Source organism: Coptis chinensis, chromosome 5, assembly GCF_015680905.1.
Source record: "Coptis chinensis isolate HL-2020 chromosome 5, ASM1568090v1, whole genome shotgun sequence".
Classification (NCBI taxonomy): domain Eukaryota; kingdom Viridiplantae; phylum Streptophyta; class Magnoliopsida; order Ranunculales; family Ranunculaceae; genus Coptis; species Coptis chinensis.
In genome coordinates, this window is record NC_141460.1 from 81,696,995 (window position 1) to 81,722,650 (window position 25,656).

The 25,656-nt window shown below is 37.8% G+C and overlaps 1 pseudogene; it reads left to right on the forward strand.

Annotated features, from left to right (window-relative positions):
- The first annotated feature begins 731 nt into the window (after positions 1 to 731).
- LOC147499280 (glucan endo-1,3-beta-glucosidase 4-like) lies at positions 732 to 24,364 on the forward strand (annotated as a pseudogene).
- The last annotated feature ends 1,292 nt before the right edge of the window (positions 24,365 to 25,656 follow it).

The window sequence follows — 25,656 nt, forward strand, 5'->3', positions numbered from 1 at the left end:
TCATCCGTCTTTAGGGGTGGGTAAAAATGTTCCATAAACAGGTGAACAAGTTTAGCCCACGAGTCCACGTAATTAGGCCAGGCGGTTAACCAAGACGCCTTTATCGGGCTAAGGTGAAAGGGAATACCCTTAATTTAATTTGTTCCGTACCAACCGTAGGATGGTGGAATGTTGTTAAGACTTGTTCAATCCTACGCATGTGCTGATAAGGTTTTTCATGGTCTAAACCATGAAAAACGGGTAACAAATTAAAAATATTTGGAGGATTCTCAAATCCCCACTGGGTCTGCTAGAACGATGCAAGATTTGGGGCTATCGCTCAAGGCTTTGTAGAAGTCCGAGAGAGGAGTCTCTCTTTCTTCCCCCATTATATCAGGTGGTGTGTGTGAAATAGTAGCTAGAGGTGTAGTGTGTGGTATACTAGATAGACTTGTTTGTTGCTGTTGTTGTGTATTTACGTTAGGGTGTTTTGTACGACCAGACCTTAATCTCATGCAAGACTAAGTCGAGCTTAACTAAACATGCAACACTCCAAACAATTCTGATATACTAGTATAAACCTCTAACAGGAGATGCGAGGTGTGGAAGAAAGGAATACCTGATTGCGTCCTTGCTTCGCTTATGAATAGCGTCTTGTTTACGCTTGTTAGGTGTATATAGCAAGTTAGACCAATCGAAAAATATGAAAGATCAAAGTTTGAATCAAAACCGCCGAAATCGAAAAATTTAACATGGCCAAGGCGCAAGATGTATGGCTCGGCCCGGTAATTTTCAAATTACAGTGTTTTTAGGGCAGGTCGCACTCCACATGGGGGAATTGGTCAAGCAGCAAAGCTGCCAAGGCCAAAGTAATAATTTTGCCCGAATTTTTAAGACCGAATCGGATAGCCACAGTATGAATCAAACAAGGGTGGGTGGGTGAAATGGGACTTTAAAACAGTACTAACACTACGAAAACAATACGAAAGTGTAACTAAGATGGCAGCGGCGCCATTTGATAAGAGTAAAATTGGGTAGTTTACCTACGAAATGAACTATGAATTCAAAACGTAAGTAAACTAAAACTGAACTTTTACGAGTCTATTATCAAAGATTCTCTACTCTCAATCCAATGAGATATAGTGGAGTAGAGTGATTCGTTCCACTCTTAGTCCTTCCGTATGCTATGTTCTCAAGTGTAAGTACTCTACTTAAAGTCAATGAGAGATTTACGAAGGGGAATTAGACTACGATGCAACTACCCACGAAATGCAACTAGTCGATTATCGACAACTATGGGAATGCTCATTGATTCGATGCTAAGGAGTTAGAGGGGATTGATTCCACCTTAACTCAACTTAATCCACTAAGCGACGAAGTCGTCAGTAATCGAATTGAAGCGCTACACGAACAATCGGTTCTTCCTAATCCCTAATTACACATGGCATTTCTACCAATTTGAAACTAGCATGTGAACAATTAAACCCATTCTCATGGTGAACTAATTATTTCAGGCGTGGAATAGAAATTACGGCGACTCGATATAAACGGAATCAAGCTTTCATCAAGGCTTCTCAACCCCTCTAATGGAGTTTAGCCTTGAAACATTCCATAATCATTTCCATTGAGATTAAAACTAAACATAATAAAAAGCATTGAAATTTACTTAATTAAACAATAATGGAATCTAATTAATAACTAAGAATTGAATGATAACAAGAATTGAAATTAGATCTAATAAATTGTAAATGACAAAAACGAAATTGATAAAGAACACTACTTTATTGATCTAATCAAATTTAAGAGCAAGATTCAAATGTTTAATCTAATACAATAATTTAAATGGAACTAAACTTAATTAAAACAATTAAATAAACTAGATCTAGAAGCTATTTTAATGGCTACTTTCTATTCTAAGCTACCTCTATTTTCTAACCTAACCATCTACCATTAACAAAGAATGAAGCTTTTGTTTTATACATCCAGATCTAAAAATCGTGCATGGGCTTGGAGCCATGTTTTGGGCCAGAGAATCAGGCCCAAAACCCAATTCTTTCAGTCCAAAAAGGCCTCTTCAGCTGCAGTTGGCTTCCACAGACTTTTCGTCTACTTCTGCTCCTCTGATTGGGTCAAGGCTTGGACCATTGCAAAGCTCTTTCCGAGCCGGTCGTTTTGACATAAGGTATGCCCAATTCAGGTCCGAGTCCAAAGATACGGCTTTTCGGAGTTCTCACTGACTTTGCTCCTTTATCTCGCTAAAGTGGTACATTTACGCACATAATGGACTTTGAAGCCCGAAATGCATAAAAACGCGTAATCAGTGTTAACTCTTACTTATTATTCGCATAATTGGTCTAACAGTATGATTATTAAGGGGTTAAAACTACAGTTTTGGGCTCTTATCAGCGTCCCTGCACAAAATATTATTAAGTCCTACCCTCCTGCAAAAGAAAGTTAGAAATTTTATATAACATATGTAGATATCCTTTTGGTATTCAAAAGTAAGCCCAAACACACTCGCATAATCAAATCAATTTATCTTCTCAATTAATAAATTTCTTTTCTTATACACCCACCCTTTAGTACCTACTCCACGATTTGCACTCCACACATTTGCCAAATCACACATTCCTGTGTGCCTCTCTCCCACCGAATACCACCATATCATAGCCACCTCTGGGCTTTCATACACATATTTCACAGCCTCTTTGGGCACATATACTCAGGTCATTCATGGCACATTCAATGAATACCTTAGGTCATTCCCGCCACATTCAAGGAATACCTATCATATCACTAACGGGCCATTCATGGCACATTCAATGAATGCCCTGGGTCATTCCCGCCACATTCAAGGAATACCCAACCCTACATTCCCGTACGCTCAAGGAATACAACTAACCCACAAGGCGAATACCTTAGTTCCTCTTTAGGGCAGTCCAAACAATCTGGTAATTCATGGCACATTCAATGAATACCCGGGTCATTCATGGCACATTCAATGGATACCCATATATAACGCTAATGGGCCATTTATGGCACATTTAATAAATACCCACCTAACATATGACATTATCAGTCATAAAACTCAAATTCCAAAACTTGAGGTGTGGAGAGTTCTAAAAGGGTGCGGTAAATTTTGTTTACACATTATTGAAATTTATTGCATAAATTAATTTAGAGAACGAAAGAATATCTTGATTCATGTATTTTTGGTTTACGCGTTATTAATTTCATGGATGTATAAGTGTCATAACGTTGTATATCATAAAAGACTGAAATATCACAGAATAGTAAATGCACGTACACAAGTATATTTAGAAAGGTCTTAGCCTAAAGTCCAGCATGCTAATAGTCCTAGACCTATCCTAATAGACCGAATCATAATCCGAGTTAAAAGTCAACTCTGGTTAACTAGTCAAAGTCAACTCTGGTCAACTAGTCAAAGTCAACTCTTGTCAACAATCAAAGTCAACTCTGGTTAACATTCAAAGTTAACTCTGGTCAACAGTCAAAGTCAACCAACCCCAAACTCCTCTAACCCAAAAGCCCAAAGCCAAAGGCCCAAAGTAAAAAACTTAAGACCAAAAGAAAATCTAAAATTTAAAACACGTAAGCCCACCCACGATTTGGCCCAAGCCCAAATCGAAATTCACTGTTCATCTTCTTCCTCACAACAACTCCACCACCACCGGCCATCACTCGTCACCACCATTAAACCCAGCGGTTGGGTTCCTTAAGAAAACCCTTACACGCCTATACCAACAAATCGTGATTCCATTATACGATGAAAAACTCGAATCGACACCATTAATGGCTTCTCTGGAGCTTCAACAACCCCAACCCACTACGAAATCAACTCTCCAACTAATCGAAATTAACCTACAACAAAACCCCTACTACTTTAATTCATACCATAAACCCAATTCATTGATTCACAATTTCGTCCCTCCCAACTGGACCTCCATTAACACGCCTGTTCCAAAGCTTCCCCTCACCCAATCAAACCAAACACCAATTCAATACCCAACACTTCACCACCACAACCAAACATCATCAATCAAAATTCAAACTAACCAGTACAACATCACCACAAAGTTCCAACAAAACCAACATTCCAACACACAAGAAAATAGGACGTTTTGGGTTCTGAGGTTGACGCCATTAACAATCCGTGTCAAGGCTTCAACAGCTCAATGCTAAAATTCATCATAGTTTATTTACTGTAGTATTTCAAAGTTTTGTATCTAACAGCCGGCACCATTATTAACAGAGTTTACAATATCTCAAATATGGAAAACAGTATTACTGATATGATTAGCATAAACAAATAATTAAACAAAATAAACATCGTCCGACTACTCAATCGTTTATAAACCGGACTTTCAAAGCGGGAAAAATCCGAAAGACCGAAGTCGATCATTCTTGCGAAAGGGCGATCTTCCTCGTTCAAAACCTTTTCTTCTTTCAGTAAAACTCCCCTTTTTTTTTCTAAAACTCTCGCTGTTTTTTCCCTAAAAATTTTACGTGAGAAACCCCTTTTTATTTTTAGTTTTAAAAAAACTCACCGAAAAACAAGGATAACACTTATCTAGTTACTTACGGGACTTTTATCCCTAAGCTGATAGTTATCCTATGTCTGTTTTATCTATTTTCATTATTATTATTATTATTATTATTATTATTATTACTATTATTATAGGAAAAGCAAATAAAAGACGGGGTGTTATACTAATGTTCGACTCTTTGATGCAGATCATTGCATGCTGATTGCTCTGGCAAACACTGGGGTTGAAGTAATGGTGGGGGTTACCAACAAAGATGTTTTAGGGATTGGACAGTCCCCATCGAAGAGCTTGAGCTTAGATAAATAATAATGTTGTTTGCCACCGATAGCAACTAATATCACAAAGAATTCTTTGTTGGTAACCGAGGTCTTAACTACAATTCCACATGTTGTTTCCGTGCTGGTTCCGACAATGACTCACCTTTATCATGCTCTTGTGGCTTCAAATCTAAGTTTCCAGGTCAAAGTATCGAGTCCCCAGTCCATGTATGTGATTGATAGCCCTTTTCCTCCCTCAACAGCCATCTTCAATTCCACATGGAACTTGTTTCGACCCCCACCTACGTGGCGAACGTCCATTGGTAGGAATCTCCACTTTATTCATTTAATCGACAGGGCTAAAGCCCAATTTACAATAATACCATAGATCAATGTACGGGCCCATTAACTCATGTGTCTAAGGCTGAACCTTAGCCACATGGCTTGCCACTTACGTACATTAATTTACGTCCATATTCGTTTCTTATCAAAGAGATAATTATCAGTTGAGAGTTCTATTCAATTACAATTACTTGAGCTACAAGAATACTTCAGCTACAAGAAGTCTTTATTCTATACATATAAATACCAAACTATTTTTTCATTGAAACTACGTTCTTGAGACTTGATCCCACCGATAATTTGGGTGCGTAGGCAACCCAAGGTACGATCTCATCATTCCCCGATCACCATCATTTTTCTAATTACTTTTCTACGTTCTTCATCTTTTTCATCAACACTTGGTGTTTTGATCATATTTGGTCGAACATAATTGGGCCGTCTGCGGTTCTTATGCAAAACCGACGCATCACGCGTTCTACCAAAGTTATGATGAATACCGACGAGCCTAAGTTCTTGATGCACTTTCGGCGGCGACCATCGCAAATGTGTGGTTCCAGTCAACTGGCGATATCGAACTACTCCCTCTTATTCCTTTTCAACATCCGACAGATACGAATTCGCTACCGTTCCACCGATCGCCAAATTATTCAAAGACGGTTATTGCCTCGACGATTCTTTCGTCATCTGTCATGGATAATGTCCGGTCATATGTCTCGAGGCATTCTTGTATTGAAAAAATATTAATCGGCCTTGTTTCATGCCGCCGACGTTTTAAGCTTATTTCAAAGAAGGAATAGTCGAAGTTTATACTTTGTTTAATATCCCAGCAGCAAGTTTTTTCGCAACGTTTACGGATCGAGTCGCAGAATGGAAAATTTACCTTAGCGTTTACAACATTGTCTCTGACACTCATATAATTAAACAGAGACAAACTTTGGTTTCGCTAATGACTGATTTTCTTATTGATGATATTCCTATGTCGAAAGCATTACTCGATGAGGAAAACGTCGATCTCTAATTGTCATTACCTCCCGGGGGCGATGACTTGAAATATATATCGGATATATCAGCTAATTGCTAGATTTACACCGATAGTTCGCATAATAAGTCCGCCTCCGGTCTTGTTTGTGTCATCTTGAAGCTAAATGAAGACATAATTGAGAGGTCTCTACATTGGGGATTTGACGCGTCAAATAATATGGCCGAAGTCCAAAAACCGTCATTTGTGGTATACGACAACTCTTCACTGGGGCTTACTAAGTTACGATTAATTATTCTAAGTTAGTCGTTAGCCAATTTGAATGATAATATGCGGCTCGCAATGATAGAATGGACGTTTATTTAGACTTCGTTCAACAAATTGCATGAAATTTTACATCTATCATTACTGTACAGTATCCGCGTTATGATGTAAGGCATCCTGATTCTATCGCATATTTATCCGTGGAAAATCAAGTCGTCACTGTTATGACAACACTGGATTAAACACTTATGCTGTAAGATGATTCCAACGAGCTTGGCACTGATAATGTCTCGGTATCTACCGACGACGATCATGCAGCTGACGATGCTCAGGAATTCCTGATGACTAGAAACTCTATCACAGCAGCACAAGTCTCAATCCTATCATTCGTTGTTTGGGCAGAACGAACAATTTACTAGGCCTCGAAGAAATTCATTCAGGACTATGTGAACACCACTCCCGCGGGCGAAGTCTCGCTCACATAGCAATGATCCAATGGTATTGGTGGCCATACATGCCAAAGGATGTTAAGCGCTTGTCCGGAGAAGTGTGTGCCTTGTCAAACACATGATATATGATATGGGTCAACTTCCCGCGGACGGGGTCATCCAATCCATAAACCTTGGTCATTTGCAAAATGGGGCCTTGACATTGTTGGTTTATTTCCGACAGCCCCTGACAGTGTTTGTTTCTGGCTCGTCGCAACAAATTATTTTACTAAGGGAGCGGACAAAATAAACAAGTTGAGCGAAAAACCGAACAAAAAAAATTTGTTCGATGCTTTCTAGTTCAATAGTTTCTTTTCCGTTATTATTTTTGCACTTTTCAAGATTTTGTGCTCAATAAAGTCTTTCTTTCAATTCAGTTCTAATGGTATCATTTTGTTTCCACCGCAACATTATTATCGCTACGACAAAATCTGACGAAGTTACCACGTTTAGCTTCGTCAGTCTAAGTTTGAACGCTTTTACGCTCACTTTTTAGTCGTTACTATCGCCCGGACAAAATCCGACGAAATTACCACGTTTAATTTCATGTCGGTCTAAGTTGAACGCTTTTACGCTTTTTAGTCGTTACTATCGCTACAACAAAATCCGGGCGAAATTACCACGTTTAATTTAAATGGGCCTAAGTTGAACGCTTTTACGCCGCTTTAGTCGTTCCTATCGCTACAACAACAAAATCGGTGAAATTACCACGTTTAATTTCGTTAGTCTAAGTTGAACGCTTTTACGCCGCTTTTAGTCGTCCTATCGCTACAACAAATCCGATTTTAAATTACCACATTTAATTTCATTGGCCTAAGTTGAATGCTTTTACGCTTTTAGTCGTTACTATCGCTACAACAAAAATCGCGAAGTTACCACGTTTAATTTGGTCGGGTCTAAGTTAAACGCTTTACGCTTCGCTTAATCGTTATTTATCGCTACAACAAAATCCGGGCGAAATTACCACGTTTAATTTTGTCGGCCTAAGTTAAACGCTTTTTTTTCGGCTTTTAGTCGTTATTATCGCCCGAAAAAAATCGGACGAAATTACCACGTTTAATTTCAGCATCCTAAGTTGAACTTATTTTTACATTTCGCTTAGTCAGATATCGCTACGACAAAATCGGACGAACTTACCACATTTAATTTCATAGCCTAAATTGAACGATTTTACGCCGCTTAGTCAGTTACTTTCGCTTATGTCAACATCTGATGAAGTTACCCGTGTCGTTTAAATTGGGTTTAGCATCGGAGCATTTTTTCGCTCAATCTAATTTTGCAAGCTTAAAGTCAGATTGGAAGCGTCTCGTTCTATTTCATTTCAACTACATAAATCTACAACATTGTCGGGGTTTTCCTGGGTATGTTATCTGACACAACAACAATATTCAATAGCAAACCCATACTTTATTTTTATTTTTCATCAATTTTTTTTTTTAGCTTTATGGTATTACATTCACACAATTACCTAATTAATTGTCTCTGTCAATTGTCTTACGGTCGCTCGATTAAATCTTCGTTTTCTTCTACGAAATATGCATTCGCTTCGCTTAGTTTAGCGCTTTCGGTTAAATATTTTCTGACTGCTTCATTATTTTTTCTACGGCATTGTGTCGATCTTTCAATGAGAAATTTTCCGAACGAAAATTTTTGTCAGCTTCATTATTTTTTCTAAGGCATTGTGCCGATCTTTCAATGAGAAATTTTCCGAACAAAAATTTTCGTCAGCTTCATTATTTTTTCTACGGCATTGTGCCGATCTTTCAATGAGAAATTTTCCTAACAAAATTTTTCGTCAGCTTCATTATTTTTTTCTAAAGCATTGTGCTGATCTTTCTACGATAAATTTTCCTAGCGACAATTTTCGTCAGCTTCATTATTTTTTCTAAGGCATTGTGCCGATCTTTCTACGAGAAACTTGCCGAGCGAAAATTTCCGACAGCTTCATTATTTTTTCTAAGACATTATGCCGATCTTTCTACGATAAATTGTTTGAGTGAAACTTTCTGTTAGATTCATTATTTTTTCTACGTCATTAGGCCGATATTTTTGAGAGACACTTTTCGTCAGTTTTTCTAAGCGAAAATTTTTGTTGGCTTCTTTTTTCTTCTAAGGCGCATTACGTCAAATTTCAAATTTTTGTGCAAAAATTTTCTCCAAGGTCTTTCCGTTCAAAACTTTTTTCGCAGACTTTTCGTCGATATCTTTTGCTCATTATACCGCCGTTTCAGGCAGGCTGCGACAAAAATACACTTCATACTTTCCTTTAGCATAAAAAATATTAGCTTCCCCAAGTTTTGTATTGACTTCAGAGCTAAGCTTGCTTTTAGACCCCTTGCGTCTGCCTCCCCTTTTCTTAGGCTTCCTTGACTTTTTTCATCTTCTTCGGCAGCCCAAATTCATACCTTCAATAATTTCCTCAATGCTCAAATCTTCATCAGAATCGATTAATCACTGCATCAAATCCTCCGTCTTCTTACCAGCAATTCTTCCTTTGGGAGTGGCTGATAACTGTGTTGCCACTTCAACCCCAATTTCATCTAGCACCTCATTAGTCAGATCATCAGTTTCTTCTTCAGCTTCGTCATCATTTACAGCATCATCAATGGCGTCTGACATCGTCTCTGTTGTCATATCCATTATTCTGCTCATTCATATTGAGAAGTTTTTATGTTTCTGTTCAAGCAGATTTCCTTCGAGAACGAACAAACAATGAGAATTTTCTTCACACCCACAAACAAGTTGGAAAGTATGTTCCTTTAAATAAGGTATGCTCAAGAATTCCCTCAACTCCCCCGAGTGCTTGGATGCTGTCGATTATCCCAAGAATTCTCAAGATCCTCAATAGTTAAGCGTTTGTTCAGGGATTGTGCCTCCTGCCTCGTCAATGCATATTCTGCGCTTGACACGTTTGAGATTCTAGAAATTCACTCTCCCATGGCCATGTAGCGGTAGATTTTTGAATTAGTCCTCACGCGGAGTACATCCCTTCTTTGGACAAAACTTCTTATTCAGAAAAAGGAATCTTTAGAATGAGACAAAAAATACTTTTCAGACTCATAAGAGAAACTGAATCCTCCGCATGTTTGGCTTTTGGTTTTGGTATCATGGTCAAACTTATATTTTTCGGTTTTAGCTTTCCTTTTGAGTTTGAGTTAAGGCAGGCAGGAGATTGTAATTTGATGTTTTCACATGGATACCATCATTCACCCTTTTGTGGTTTCGCCAACCAACAAGTAAGCATGCCTAATGTATTTTGGATGAACCAAATAGAAAAACACTTATCTAATCTAAACTCTTATCATCTAATCCAAACTCTTATCATCTCTTATCTAATATAAACTCTTATCTAATTCAAACTCTTATCTAATCTGAATTCTTATCTAATCAAACTCTTATCTAATCCGAATTCTTATCGTCTTTAGTCGCCTTCGAATTCAATTCGTCTTTAACGTTTTTTTCTTACTATTATTATTATATTGCCCCTACGTTTATTTTCAACGGTCTAATCCTAGTATCGCTATTATTGGTATCGGGTCGCCGAAATCAAATTTCAGATATTACGTGACGGCGTTCGGGTACGTTTTTAAGCCAATCAATTTTTTGCAATTTTATTTCGTGCATATTTTATTTTTTCTATGCATTTTCGGCCATCTTTTATTTAACTACATTACGTCCCGTATACGTTAGTTTGACATTATTTCGTTCCCGATAATTCTTAATTTTTTCGACAAATCAATTTTCCAATTATTTCTTTTCACAAGACACTTCGTTATACATTCCGCTCATTTTTTTTCTTCTTTTGCCATATGAACTTTGTTCGCGATGCCAAAGAGGGGGTGATGTTTCGACCCCACCCACCTAAATTAACGTCCATTGGTAGGAATCTCCACTTTATTCATTTAATCGACGGGGCTAAAGCCCAATTTACAATAATACCATAGATCAATGTATGCGGGCCCATTAACTCATGTGTCTAAATTTGAACCTTAGCCACATGGCTTGCCACTTACGCATACATTAATTTACGTCCATATTCGTTTCTTATCAAAGAGATAATTATCAGTTGAGAGTTCTATTCAATTACAATTACTTGAGCTACAAGAATACTTCAGCTACAAGAAGTCTTTATTCTATACATATAAATACCAAACTATTTTTCATTCAGAACTACGTTCTTGAGACTTGATCCCACTGATAATTTGGGTACGTAGGCAACCGCAAGGTACAGTCTCATCATTCCCCCGATCACCATCATTTTTCTAATTACTTTTCTACGTTCTTCGTCTTTTTCATCAACACTTGGTGTTTTGATCATATTTGGTCGAAACAGAACTCTACCATATACCAATTCCTCCAGTTTTTGAAGAAAATAGGATCCTTTTACATGTTAAATGTGTATCCATATTATGGTTACACTGACGAAGATGGTATTTTCCGATTGAGTATGCTCTTTTCCAGCCATTTTCTTCAATCAAACAGATCGTCGATCCCAACACTGTCTTCCGTTACTCCAACATGTTTGATGCGATGGTTGATGCCGCTTATTACTCCATGGTAGCACTCAATTTTTCTGGGATTCCTGTTGTTGTGACAGAATCAGGATGGCCTTGGCTTGGTGGAACCAATGAACCTGCTGCCACTATAGAGAATGTAGAAGCCTACTGTAGTGATCCTATTAATCACTTATAATTAACAAGAACGATGAAACTAAAGATGGGAAAATGAATACTAAATTGAACTGGAAACATAGTTTTATTAAGGAGTAACAATGGAGGTTACAGTTCCTCACTTTCTCTCTCTGCTCTCGTTCTTTACAAATGATTTTGGAATGAATCTATATCTTCCACTTCCAGTCTTTATATAGTGTTGTAAGGATAGCTTTGGCCAATCATCAATTGTCGCGTGCCCATCTTCTTCCTCCTTCCTTTTTCCCGCCTTCTACCTGTAATGCACAAACTTATTTAACATTTCGTGATATACCGTCATATTTCAGGTTGGAATATCGGTATGACGATATTTGACCACGACATCGCCCCCTCTCGAAATGTCCAAATTTTCATCCCGAAAAATTTGAATGTTTCAAGAACCATAAAAAATAACACCACAAACCCAAATTCAAAATTCAAATGGTTACAATTATGGACAACTCAGTTGCCTCGAAATCACAAACGCCGTATTTTATTCTCTCTCTCTCTTCTCTTTTTCGAACTTATAAAACCTTGTTTTATTTTCTCTTTCCTCACTTTTACACAAAAACATCTATCCCCACCACCATTATAGTCTCCAGAAAATCTCCATCTTGTCTGTACTCGTTGTTACTTTCAACGAATTCTTCTGCACAATATTAGGTTAGTACTACAAAATAACTTAAACATACTATCTCCTATTACGACTTTATCGTTTGTTGAAAATAAACTAAACTGACTTCGCCATCTTTTTTATCCAGATTATTCTACTTAGGGTTTAGGTTTTGAGTGCTTGAAAATTACATGTGTATCCTTATACTAATTAGATTCTTAATTACAATCTTTGACAGTATGGCTAGGAGAAAAATTTGTGTTAACTTTATACGTACTCTCTTGAAACAATCCCGGCTTCGACGTCAAGAACGTATACGTTTGAGACATAATTCTTCACCTTGAACCCCGACATTATCCTCTCGAGACTTCGATACATGCCTAATAAATAACATATTATATACTTATACTAGATACAGCGATAGTAGCTTAGATAGAGGATATACTTCTAATAAAAAATTTATTGTTTCTAGTGATACCACCATGTCGAACGAAAGTGTTGAATCTGCAATTCGAATCAACTCGTCATCTTCAGCCTCTTCATCTCAAAGAACTGAGACTGATGAAACAGCATGGCACGCTTCGTATCTGGCTGATGGCTTACCCTGCCATCCCTTCGAAACTGTGGATTCGAATACCGATCGGGAAATTATTGACGATCATAGCATGTGGAGTGGTGGTTTGGACACCTGCTTTCTTGGAAGACCCAACTTGCATATAGTTAGAGCTGCCTACCAAATACCCAATTCTATCAAACTTCGACACTACGCTGGAAGTAAAAAAGGAACTCAATGTCAAAGTGGCGAACTCGAAACTACCATTATCACTATTGGGCAATTGGCTGCCGGCTTACGTCTTCCCTTATCGAAGCTTGATTGAGAAATATTGAACTACCTGGCCATCTCTCCTGGCCAAGGCATAAGCAACTTCTAGAGATTATTGTATATTTGTAACTTTTATAATTCTCATCTTGAACCCGATGTCTGGCCCTCTAAAAGAATTTGTCTCATCGATATCCAAAAACACTATACCTTTCTTGAACGTATCGAGAAAAATAAACAAGGTATCAAAGAGCCCAGTGGTTATTTTTATCCCAAAAGACGAATGCACCGTGCTGGCATTATAAGGAAAAATCGAGATAGTGATTTTAGATGGCCATTATACCCTATCATTGTATCTGGGCAGTGGGAGTCATCTGAATCGATAGTCATTCTCTCCTTGGTGCATCCTGTGTTTAACCTTAATGGTACGTTATCTTTCGACATCCCCTACCTCCTTTATCTCGAGCTTTTTATTTGACTGGTCAATTATTGCGAGTTTGTTTCAGTTCCTAAACCACCCTCGATGAAAAGTCTTGGGGAATCCACTAGAGTAACAGATCTTCTAAAAGGCAATGACAAAGAAGTCAATGTTCGAACTGGCGCTAATAAGTTTGGCAACCCAGAATTGACTGTCGAGCTTCTCGATACCGCTAATTATGTCGCTCCTTTATACTTCCTAAAAAGTTCCTTTCTTCGAGGTCAAGATTCCTTACCTTCCAAGTCTGATATGCCTTGCAACACTACTCCATGTCATTTACACCCTTGTTTTTCTGAACAACTGTTCAGAACAAACTTTGATTCTATTGAATTACTAATTAATACTCCTCAATGTTATTTTGAATATATTGTTAATGGTTTTAAAATAACTGATGATCTTTTTCCTCAAATCAAAAAAGAGATTCCCGACTTCTATAATTATCCTCTTTTGAATGATGTATTTGATCAACACTGCTTATTTTTCACAGATATGGCATCTCGTATTTCTCATGCTCCAGTCAAAACCTCAAAGATGCTTGACAGATTTATGAGCAAGAAAAAACCAACAGATGGTAGTTCATCCCAAGCTCCTACTTCCTCCCGAGATCAGAATGTCGACCCAGTACATCATTCGAAAAAAAGAAAAGAACCTTGCCAAACTACAGCACCACCAGCCTCGAAACCAAACAAACCTGCCAAGAGTACCGACATTGCCCCTGCCACTATACTCTCCAAGCCTTTAACTCATCCGTCCACCACAAAACCTATTTTTTCTTACTCATCTTCGTCCATTAGCGACTTTAAGGTTAAACTTGTTCTTCGAGATCATACCTCTGTCAAAAAAAATGCCTCTCTGTTATCTAAACCTGCTATACCTGATCTCAGAGAAACTCTTGTGCTGAATACTATCCTTCCTCGAGACAGGCGAGCCATGACCGAAATCACCACAGAAGAAAGATTTCAACTCCTATGCACTTCTCTTGAGAAAGTAAGTTTCTAATCCTCCCCTTTCTCTTACCCTTATTTATCTATTACCTTATCTGCACACCATATCTTCTCCTTTCCAGGTTAAAATTGTTGTTGTGGGGCAATTTGAGAGTGATATGGCTAGTTGTCGTCGCTATAGGGAAGACATTCAACAGCTGAAAAAGGACAAAGACATTCTTGAATGTTCTCTTGCTAAAAGAAAAAGATCATGTTGTTGAGACAAAGAGATACTTTGATGAAGTCACTGAGCTGCATCAGAAACTGAACACCTCTTTCCAGGTTATGGAAAAAGAACTTGCTCAAACCAAAACCTCCCTCGCTACTGAAATATATGAACGGGCAGCTGAAAAGAATAACCTGGAAACTGAACTGGATAAAGCCCATTCCCAAGTAGCTGACTATGCTTCACGAATGGAATATTGTGTGGAAACCATGAAAAGTTTCAGGCAATTTCTTCCTGCTGACATCATCAAAGATAAAGGTGCGGATTCGATCGATAACGAGAGCCGAAGCGATCCGGATCTTTGGCGATCTTTGGAAATGATATTGTGGATTCCATCCCACCTGCAAATGAGGCTGTCGAGACGGAGATGTCTACTCCACCTTTTAATCCTGACTCCCTCCTTATCACTCCTAATATCTTAGATGATCCAGATATTCATGCTGGTCTCAATAAACTTCTGGAATCAGACAAATTCAATGCAAAACCTACCGAGACTTCAACCCACTTCTAATCTTTCTGTCTTACAAAGTTGAATGATTGTAATATTTGATACAATGATCCATTTGTCTTTTCCCTCCGATCTTGATGATGAATTTTGAATGTCGATATTGGCCTAAGCTGCTTTGTAACTTTTTAACGTTCCTTTTAGACTGTGGAAAATATACCATTTTGCTTTCTATAGACTCATCTTGTATGCAAAACTTATGATATTTATCATACTTAAACAGGAGATAAACTCATCTTCTACACACCCCTTACACAAGTATGAAAAAACATATCGATACTTATATAACCTGTATATTCATTTTAAAACGATTTTCGATACCACTCCCCCTAAAAGTAGTATCGATACTTATCAGATACTTAAATTTTAAAACGAGTTTCGATACCACTCCCACTAAAAGTAGTATCGATACTTACCATATACTTAGATTTTAAAACGAGTTTCGATACCACTCCCACTAAATGTAGTATCGATACTTATCATATACTTAGATTTTAAAAAGAGTTTGATACCACTCCCACTAAAAGTAGTATCGATACTTATCATATACTTAGATTTTAAAATAAGTTTCGATACCACTCTCACTAAAAGTAGTATCGATACTTATCATATACTTAAATTTTAAAACGAGTTTTTATACCACTCCCACTAAAAGTAGTATCGATACTTACCATATATTTAGATTTTAAAACGAGTTTCGATACCACTCCCACTAAAAGTAGTATCGATACTTATCATATACTTAAATTTTAAAACGAGTTTCGATTCCACTCTCACTAAAAGTAGTATCGATACTTATCATATACTTAGATTTTAAAACGAGTTTCGATACCACTCCCACTAAAAGTAGTATCGATACTTATCATATAATATTATTCTTTGACATGCATTTATTATAGCCAATAAATATTCTGTTGACCCACAAAGTACAGGCTCAAAAACCAATACTGATTGTACTAAACTATGTTATTAAAACTTACAAAACATCCTTCAAACCTCTGACTGTCCCATGCACATACAACGAAGAAAATAGTTTTTCCGTACCTCTTCCTCGTTTTCATGTACACCTACCATTAGTACTTCTCTTTTTCTTATCAAATCAACATTAAAACTAGTATTCGTACCCACCTTTTCTTCTATAAAAACCCTTTAAAACTTTGCATTTTAACCTATCTCTTTCCATTTCCTTACTGATCATCTTAAAAAAACATGAATTCTACTTCCCTCTTTCTTATTATTCTGGTCATTAATATGGTTTTACCTAATCATTCTGATCATTCTCCCCCATAATGTTAGTCTGATTGTAACACCACTGACCTCTCTGATGATGAAAAGCATTCCGAAAAATAAACTAAATAAGAAAAAGAAAACAAAGAAGAAGAAACTGATGAGGAAGAAAATGAAAATGACCATAGCGATGAATGGTTAAAAGATTCACATTGTAATGACTATGCCAAAGATGATGATGAAGAAACTCCCAATATTTATTCTGATGAAGATGATAGTGAAGATGGTGATGATGAAGATGAAGATGAAGATTATGATTAACCTTGTTTCCTATATTTTATCTCTTATTGTAACCTGTAATAGGCTGCTTCGCCTACCCTTGTTCCCTTTCTAATGAAATATTATTGCACTATCTCTGGTACTAGCTTCCTTAATTATTAATACCTGCTTCTGCTTTCTACATAAAAACAAATTTATGTCGATATTCGACACTCGACATCCACATTGTATTTAAATATTATTCCTAAAAACATACCTTTACTTCATCCATATTCTGGTGTCGATCAATCAATCCCACGTATTCCATATTTCTGCATTCGCCTTTATGCTCAAAATTAGATTTTATTGACCTGTACTTGCATTTCTGCCAAGAAGAAGATTTTATTGACCTGGTATCGAGATGAAGATCTACAGATCACCAGGATTTTCTTTGACCCGAACTTGACATTTCTGCCAAGAACTAAATTTTATTGACATGAACTCGCATTTCCGCCAAGAACAGGATTTTATTGACCTGGTATCGAGATAAGGATCTACAGATCACCAGGATTTTTTGACCCGAACTTGACATTTCTGCAAAGAACTGGGTTTTATTGACTTGAACTCGCATTTCTGCCAAGAACAGGATTTTATTGACCTGGTATCAAGATGAGGATATATAGATCACCAGGATTTTTTGACCCGAACTTGACATTTCTGCCAAGAACTGGATTTTATTGACCTGAACTCGCATTTCTGCCAAGAACAGGAATTTATTGACCTGGTATCGAGATGAGGATCTACAGATCACCAGGATTTTGCTTGACCTATTATCACTCACATAATTCTAGAATTACAAATATTTGTTATATATGTATCAACATTGATTTCGAGAATGATAATATCTTTATTGATTATATGGCCTTGATAACAAAAAATTACATCATGATACTGGAAATATTCTTTATTGATAAAATTCTTTCAAATTGCTTACATTTTGAGGCTTTGGTAATATTACACCTTCATCCGTTATTAAGTAGTAAGCTCCATTGATCCCGACTTTGTGAATGATGTAAAGCCCCATCCCAGCTTGCTGCTAGTTTGCCAGCCCCTTTTTCTTTAGTAGCTTGAGTAACCATTTTCAGGACCAAATCTCCTTCTGAAAATGCCTTTCACTTACTTTCTTATTGAAAGCTTTTCTAAGCTGCCTATGATAGGTGTCGAACTTCAACCTTGCTTGATCCCTTGTTTCCTCAAGATTAAGAACTTCTGAAGCCATTCTCTCATTATTTTGACCATTCTTTATCATCTTTGTTCTGGATGTCGATACCACCATTTCTGATGGAGTTACTGCCTCCATACCATAAGCTAAAGTAAAAGGTGATTCACCTGTGGCTGTTCGAGGTGTTGTTCTATAAGCCCATAAAACACTATTTAGCTCATCCACCCACAGACCCTTCTTGTCTTCTAATTTTTTCTTGATATTATCCATAATGGTCTTATTTGTTGCCTCTGCCTACCCGTTACCTTGAGCATAGTATGGTGCATATGTGAAGTGCTTAACCTTGTAAGATTCCAAGAAAGCTTTCACCTTCCCTCCTTCGAACTGCGGACCATTATCTGATATAATAGCATAAGGCAACCCATATCGACATATGACTCGTTCGAAAAGGAAATTTACACCATCCTTTTCTTTGATATGTTGTAGAGCTATGGCTTCTACCCATTTTGTAAAATAATATGTGACTGCCAATATGAACCTTCTTTTGCCCCTCCCTAGTGTAAGCGGATCGACAATATCCATTCCCCATAAAGCAAAAGGCCATGGGTTTGAAACACAATGTAACTCTTCAGCTGGGACATGTATGGCATTCCCATGAATTTGGCACTACACACACTTTTTTGCATATCGAAGACAATCCCTTCGCATTTGAGGCCAAAAATATCTCTATCTTATGATTTTATTAGCTAATGACCTACCAGCTAAGTGGTTTCCACATTCCCCTTCGTGAAGCTCAGCAATGATTAGTTGTGCCTCCCCATACGATACGCATTTCAAATGTGGACCTCCAGGATTCTTTCGATACAACTCATTATCAATCAATATATATCTTTGGGTGCCAGATTTGATTCTTCTGGCCTCATTTTTGTCCTCCACTATTTTCCCGCCAGCCAAATATGAAATATATGGATCCAACCATGACGCCCCCAGTGTATCAATCTCCATAACTGCTAATCCTTCAATGTCAATGCTCGGCTTCTCTTGAACGCCGATATGCAGAGTACGACCCTCCGTGTTTTCCAGCATTGCTGCCACATATGCTAAAGCATCCGCGTGTCGATTTTCATTCCTATTGAGATGCTACAGCCTTATTTTACTGAAATTCTTCAACTTAGACTTTATAAAATTCAAGTAATTGACCATGTTTTCACATTTTGCTGAGTATCCTCCATTAACCTAGCTGACCACAAGCATTGAGTCACTAAAAATTGATAACTCCTTTATATTTAGAGATTTAGCCATCTCGAAACCAGCTATCAAAGCCTCATATTCAGCCTCATTGTTTCATGCATGGAAACCCAATGTTATTGCAGTCTCGAGTCTTTGATTTTCAGGAGTAACCAACATTACTCCGATGCCACACCCTTTTCCTCCAGAAGATCCATCGACAAATAGTCTCCAACCATTTGCTCCAGCCCATGGATCGTCTGTATCGACAACGTCATCAGGCTCTTGTAGCATTGCGAACTCTTCTTCTTCCATGCCCCAACTGGCATCTTCAAATGGAAAATCAGCCAGGAAGTCGGCTAGTACCTAACTCTTTTCTAATATGCAGTTTCGATACTCGACTCCAAATTCATTTATTAGTACCGACCACTTAGACATCCTTCTTGATTTAGCAGTTTTTGCTAGAGTCTGCTTTAGCGGTAGATTCGTCATTACTATCACCGAATGTGCTTGAAAATAAGGTTTTAATCTTTGAGATGAGAATAACAGTGTCAAGGCATACTTTTCTATCATCGAATATCGAGTCTCGACCTCGAGCATCGGTTTACTTTGAAAATACACTGGTCTTTCCATACCATTTTCCACCTTCACGAGGACAAAGCTTATCGCAAAATCCGATACAGCCAAATAAAGAAGCAAATTTTCTCCCTCATCTGGCTTTGTCAGGGTTGGCATTTCTTGCAAATATTTCTTTAATTCAAAAAATGCGTCTTCACACTCCTCATTCCAGCAGAACTTGACATTCTTTTTAAGCAATTTAAAAAGTGGCTTACAGCGATCAGACATTCTAGAAATGAATCTATTGAGCACCGCTATTCTTCCCGTCAGCCTTTGTATTTGCTTTTGAGTTGTAGGTGATGGCATTTGTTGAAGCGCTCATATTTGATCAGGATTAGCATCGATACCTCGCTTCGTAACGATATAACCCAAAAAAATTCCAGAACTGACCCCGAAGATACATTTTTTAGGGTTCAGCTTCATACTAAACTCTCTCAATATTCTGAACACCGTATCGAGGTCCTTTATATGATCACCAGCTTTCATAGATTTGATGACCATATCATCGATATAGACCTCAACAATATGCTTGATGAGTTTTTTGAACATCTTTTCCACTAGCCTTTGATACGTGGCTCCCACATTCTTCAACCCAAATGGCATTCTGACAAAGTAGTATATGCCTCCATTGACCACGAAAGCCATTTTCAATTGATCTATTACTGCCATTAGAATTTGAAAATATCCTGAATATCCATCGCAAAAACTAATCAACTCAAAACCCGCCGTTCTGTCGACCAATTCATCAATTCTGGGCATGGGATAATGGTCCTTTGGACACTTCTTATTCACATCAGTAAAATCGACACATATTCGAACTCGACCATCCTTCTTAGGTACTACCACTATATTTGTTACCCATTCATAATGCTCAATTTCTTTAATGATGCCATTATCTAACATTTTTTGTATCTCTGCTTGCACCGCTTCTTCGTACATTGGTCTCACCTTTCTATGCTTTTGATGCACTAGATTTGCATCTTCTTCCATATTTAACTTGTGTGAACATATTTCTGGATCGATACCGGTGAGATTCGACATCGACCACGCAAAAAACATCTTGATTCTCTTTTCTTATATCTACCGCCATTTCTGTGCCTATGAACATATAATACTCCTCTTTTCTTTTACCGATATTAACCTTATCCACCACTTCTATTGTTTTCCTTTCCCATGGTGGCTCCTCATGCTTATTCATCTCCTGAGTGAACTTTAACCGCTCATGTATCTGTATGTTGGTATCAACAAGCAAAGTTTGCTGTAACTGCTAAGCAGAGTTTTCCAAGACGCCCGGTGTCTTGGTTTTTCCCCTTCATCATTCCCTTTACTGTAACGAAATTACACTTTTCTGACTTTGATTGATCTCCCCTTATCTCGTGCAATCCATATACAGTTGGGAATCTGAGTACTTGATAAAATGTACTGGGTACAGCCCGCATTTTATATATCCATTTCCTCCCCAATTTCGCATTGTGATCAGATTGGTGCTTGATGACCACGAATTTCGTCATTACCATTTGAGGCCCAGCTCGAACTACTAATTTTATCTCCCCAGCAAGTTTGGTAGAAGTTCCATTAAAACCATATAAATTGAACTTTGGTGGCTTTAAATGCATCTCATCGAGACCAACTCCTTTGAGTGCTTTCCAAAATAAAATATTAACTGAACTTCCACAATCTACTAATATCTTTTGTACATCATATCCCGAAATACGCAAAGTGATTAGCAACGCATTATCATGTGGCAACATTACCTTAGACAAATCTTTCGGTACGAACATGATTGCTCCAGGAATGCTAGAAGATATCAACTACTGACTTACTGGCACTGGCTCGATATTAACTTCTAGAACTTCTTTCACCGTCGAAATCTTCCTTATCTTGTCTCGAACAATCTTTTTCTAAGGAATTTCTCCCTTGTAAATCATGTTTATTACGCCCAATGGCTTTTCTCTTATGGTTGCTGTTTCTGCAGGCCAAACATTAGCACGAAATTATCTTAGTTTCCCATCTTTCATAAGCCTGTCTATCTCCTTTAATAACTGGAGACACCTATTTGTCTCGTGGTTCTCAATCTTGTGAAACTGACAATATGGCTTTCCTTTCATCTCTCTAAGAGTGTATTTCAGCCATATCACAAAATCTTCATTTGCTATTCGCCACAAAATATCTTCTGTCGTTGAATTTAGAGCTATAAAATTTCTAGGATCAAGCTCCTCTTTCAATGTTCTATCATATTTTCTTCGTTGTTGAGACTGATTATCTCGATTTGTATAATGCTCCTGAGGCCTTTTGTTATCTGACCTCGAGGAGTCTCGATTCTCATATCGATCATTATTATCTTTCTCTTTTTTCCCTGTATCGGTGACTTGCAACACCGCTTGCACCGTAGCGGTTCTAAACCCTTCTTCTACTATGATATCTCTATCCACTTTATCATACAACTCTTGCAAAGTTTTTACTTCTTTCCTCAACAAATACTTATGCATGTAAGAACCTGGGATTACCCCTGCTTGAAAAGCTATGACTGCTGTCATCTCTGACTCATCCAATCTTTCCACCGCCTATGTTTCAGCCTTGAATCTTGTTAGAAAATCTTTTAATGACTCTTTCTTTGCTTGCTTCAACTGGAATAAAGCTGACACTTGCTTTGGCTTCACCCTCTAATGACCATAATTAGTCAAGAACCTTTCTTCAATCTCTCTGAAACATGAAATTGATCCTTCTGGAATTGTGCAAAACCACTTTAATGCTTTTCCTTTCAAGCTTGATGAAAATGACCGACATAAGACAGTATCCCAATATTCGGTGCCCTGATATATCAGAACTGATGTCGATAACTAAACAGATGGTCCATGGGGTCCGTAGCTCCTTCATATTAGCTTAATTTTGGATGCTTGAACTTCGAAGGTAACGATGCCCTCTCTATCTCCTTTCTTAATGGATTTCTACCAACATCATCTGCCGACTTTCTTATCGATGTCGAGACTTTTTCCAACAACTGATTTCCAAACTGCTTTTGCATCATTTCTTATCTCCTTCGTGACTAAGGCTTTATTTTCTTCTTCATTCACCTCTTTCGGAGTTGTTCTCACTACATATTGTACTTCCTTGATATGACTCTTTTTCCTTTCCTCGAGATGGCTCTTTCTCACTATTGGAGCTCCTGAACTCGACTCCTCATCATCCTTCTCATACATAGCGTCTTCAGCATGCTTCTCCTTCTCTTCCCTTATCAATTTATTCTCAGCCATTAACATCTGGTTCTGCTTTTCTAATTCATTCATCCTTCTCAACAAATCTTTTAAAGACACTTCTTTCTCTTGCATTTCCTCTTCTTCTTCTATCATCCTACTTGTTGATCTTCGAGTTCTTCGCTCCTCATTCTTAGATATAGCATGAGAAGTGTTTCCCTCATTCACCATCATTGCCTTACTTGTTGTAGCATGCTTTGGAGGCATATTGATTACTCTTTCTAACCAAACTTCAATTAATGGATTCAACCAAAGAAAAAGAAAACGAAAAATCACACTCTCGATCTTTGTCTTTGAACCCAGACGGCGCCAATGTAGTGATCCTATTAATCACTTACAATTAACGAGAACGATGAAACTAAAGATGAGAAAATGAATACTGAATTGAACTGGAAACATAGTTTTATTAAAGAGTAACAATGGCGGTTACAGTTTCCTCACTTTCTCTCTCTGCTCTCGTTCTTTACAAATGATTTTGTGTAATGATTTTGGAATGAATCTATATCTTCCACTTCCAGTCTTTATATAGTGTTGTAAGGATAGCTTTGTCCAATCATCAATTGCCGCGTGTCCATCTTCTTCCTCCTTCCTTTTTCCCGCCTTCTACCTGTAATGCACAAACTTATTTAACATTTCGTGATATACCATCATATTTCAGGTTGGAATATCGGTATGACGATATTTGACCACGACACCTACAACAATAATCTGATCCACTGGGTGCTCAATAATTCAGGCCCCCCTAGGCGACCATCCATCGCACTGTCAAGACTTACATTTATGAGCTTTGTTCAATGAAGACAGTCGGCCAGGTCCCGTATCTAAGAAGAACTGGGGCATGTTGTATACGAATGGAACTGCAGTGTACCTTTTCATTTGAATTATTCAGATATAATTTCTGGGAACTTATCGAAGGGTGTGTTCTGCACTGCAAAAGAAGATGCATATCCAAGTTCCTTGGAAGCTGGTCTGGACTGGGCTTGTGGGCCTGGGAAAGCTAATTGTGATGCCATATCATTCAAGAGGGGCGTCCTTGCTATGAGCCTGACACTCTTCCTAATCATGCTTCTTTTGCTTACAATGATTATTATTACCATAAAATGCAGAGTGCTGGTGGGACATGTGACTTTGGTGGTACCGCAATGTTCACCGATGTTGATCCCAGTAAGTTGCACTTTTATATTAATTCGGTATTTATTTAGCTAATCCACTAAGTTACATCGACACGGATGCGTGTGTCCATATCCGACGCAAAGACGAAGTGTCTGACACGGACACGTGGATACGTATCCAACACATATTAAAATATGGCGTGTTCATGTAACATAGTGAATAAGAGTATTATTTTTAGTGTTGGACTCTGGTGTTATGTGAGACGTCTAACGCCTCGATTGGCATAAATACGAAGATTTTAGCTTTGAAGTGTAGCATACATTTTTAAAGTGGATGGATGAGTAATTAGTATTATTGTTTCTGTTATTGTTATTTTACTTTTACTTTTACGTGAGGAGGATCTCAAACATATGGAATCCCGAAAGATCTCAAAGGTTCGTTGACTCCCAAGTCCCAAGTATGTGTGTGTTTCACACCCTCATGTTGGTTATCTAATACCACGTTAAGACTAGAAAAAACATAGAGATGTTTCTCGCTTTAGTAAGATGTAGAAATAAGGAAGAAAAGAAAAAGTGGAAGTTGAGTCTGTGCTTTTTGGAGCAACAAGTTCACTATGGTTGCTAATAATTAGAATCTAAAAACCAATCCCCATTGTGGCCCGGATACAGGATTGAGTCCTGGTAACAACATCTCCAATTGCAGGGGTTAGGCTGCGTACATCCCACCCTCCCCGGACTTCACTGGTGTTGCATTAATCGGGCTAGCATCCGTTAGAATCTATTATGAAAAGCGGGAATATTTATAGTTCTTGATCTTTAAATTATGTATCATGACAAATGTGTTGATTAGTTACACGGGCTGCCATGCCTCAGTATTCTGAAAAAACATGAAAAAATGAAGATGTTGCTCAGGTTGTAATTCTAGTTAGATTGTCCCAAAAAACATTCTCCGTCATAATGTGCATGCTTATTAGAAATCTTTTAGAAAGGCAACGGCTGGGGTCCTTCAAAAACCTTGAAGAGTTTTCATGTTATTTGCTCTATGTTAAGCATCAAAGGTGATGTCTATAATGTCTTGAAATATTAAGTTATTCACTGTTTTGATTGGTATGGAGGTGAAACTAAGAGATCCTCAACACTTGCACCTTGCACTTAACACTTGAAATTGTTGACTTGCTGTTGTGTCTTAAATAACTGGAAAGGCCAAATTCTGTGTTCTTTATATTTGATTTTTGGCAAACTTCAGGTGTAGTGTACTCAATTCGGGTTGTTAGAAATTTCGTGAATGCTGAATGCAGAGACTATTATCAGCACCCTAACACTGCTCTGGTTTTGTCTAAGGAAAAATGGGATGTCAGGAGATGGTTCTTCCAGCGAGATGTTACGGTCAATGAGGCTTTCCAATTTGGTCAAGCTAATTGGGATTTCTCCAGAAAGAGAATTATTCGACAAATCCAAGTAAAATAGAGATTGCATCCCGCCTAACCAATTTGGAATGGTTCCACTCAAGTGATTCAACGATATATCCAACAACTACAATTTGGTGGA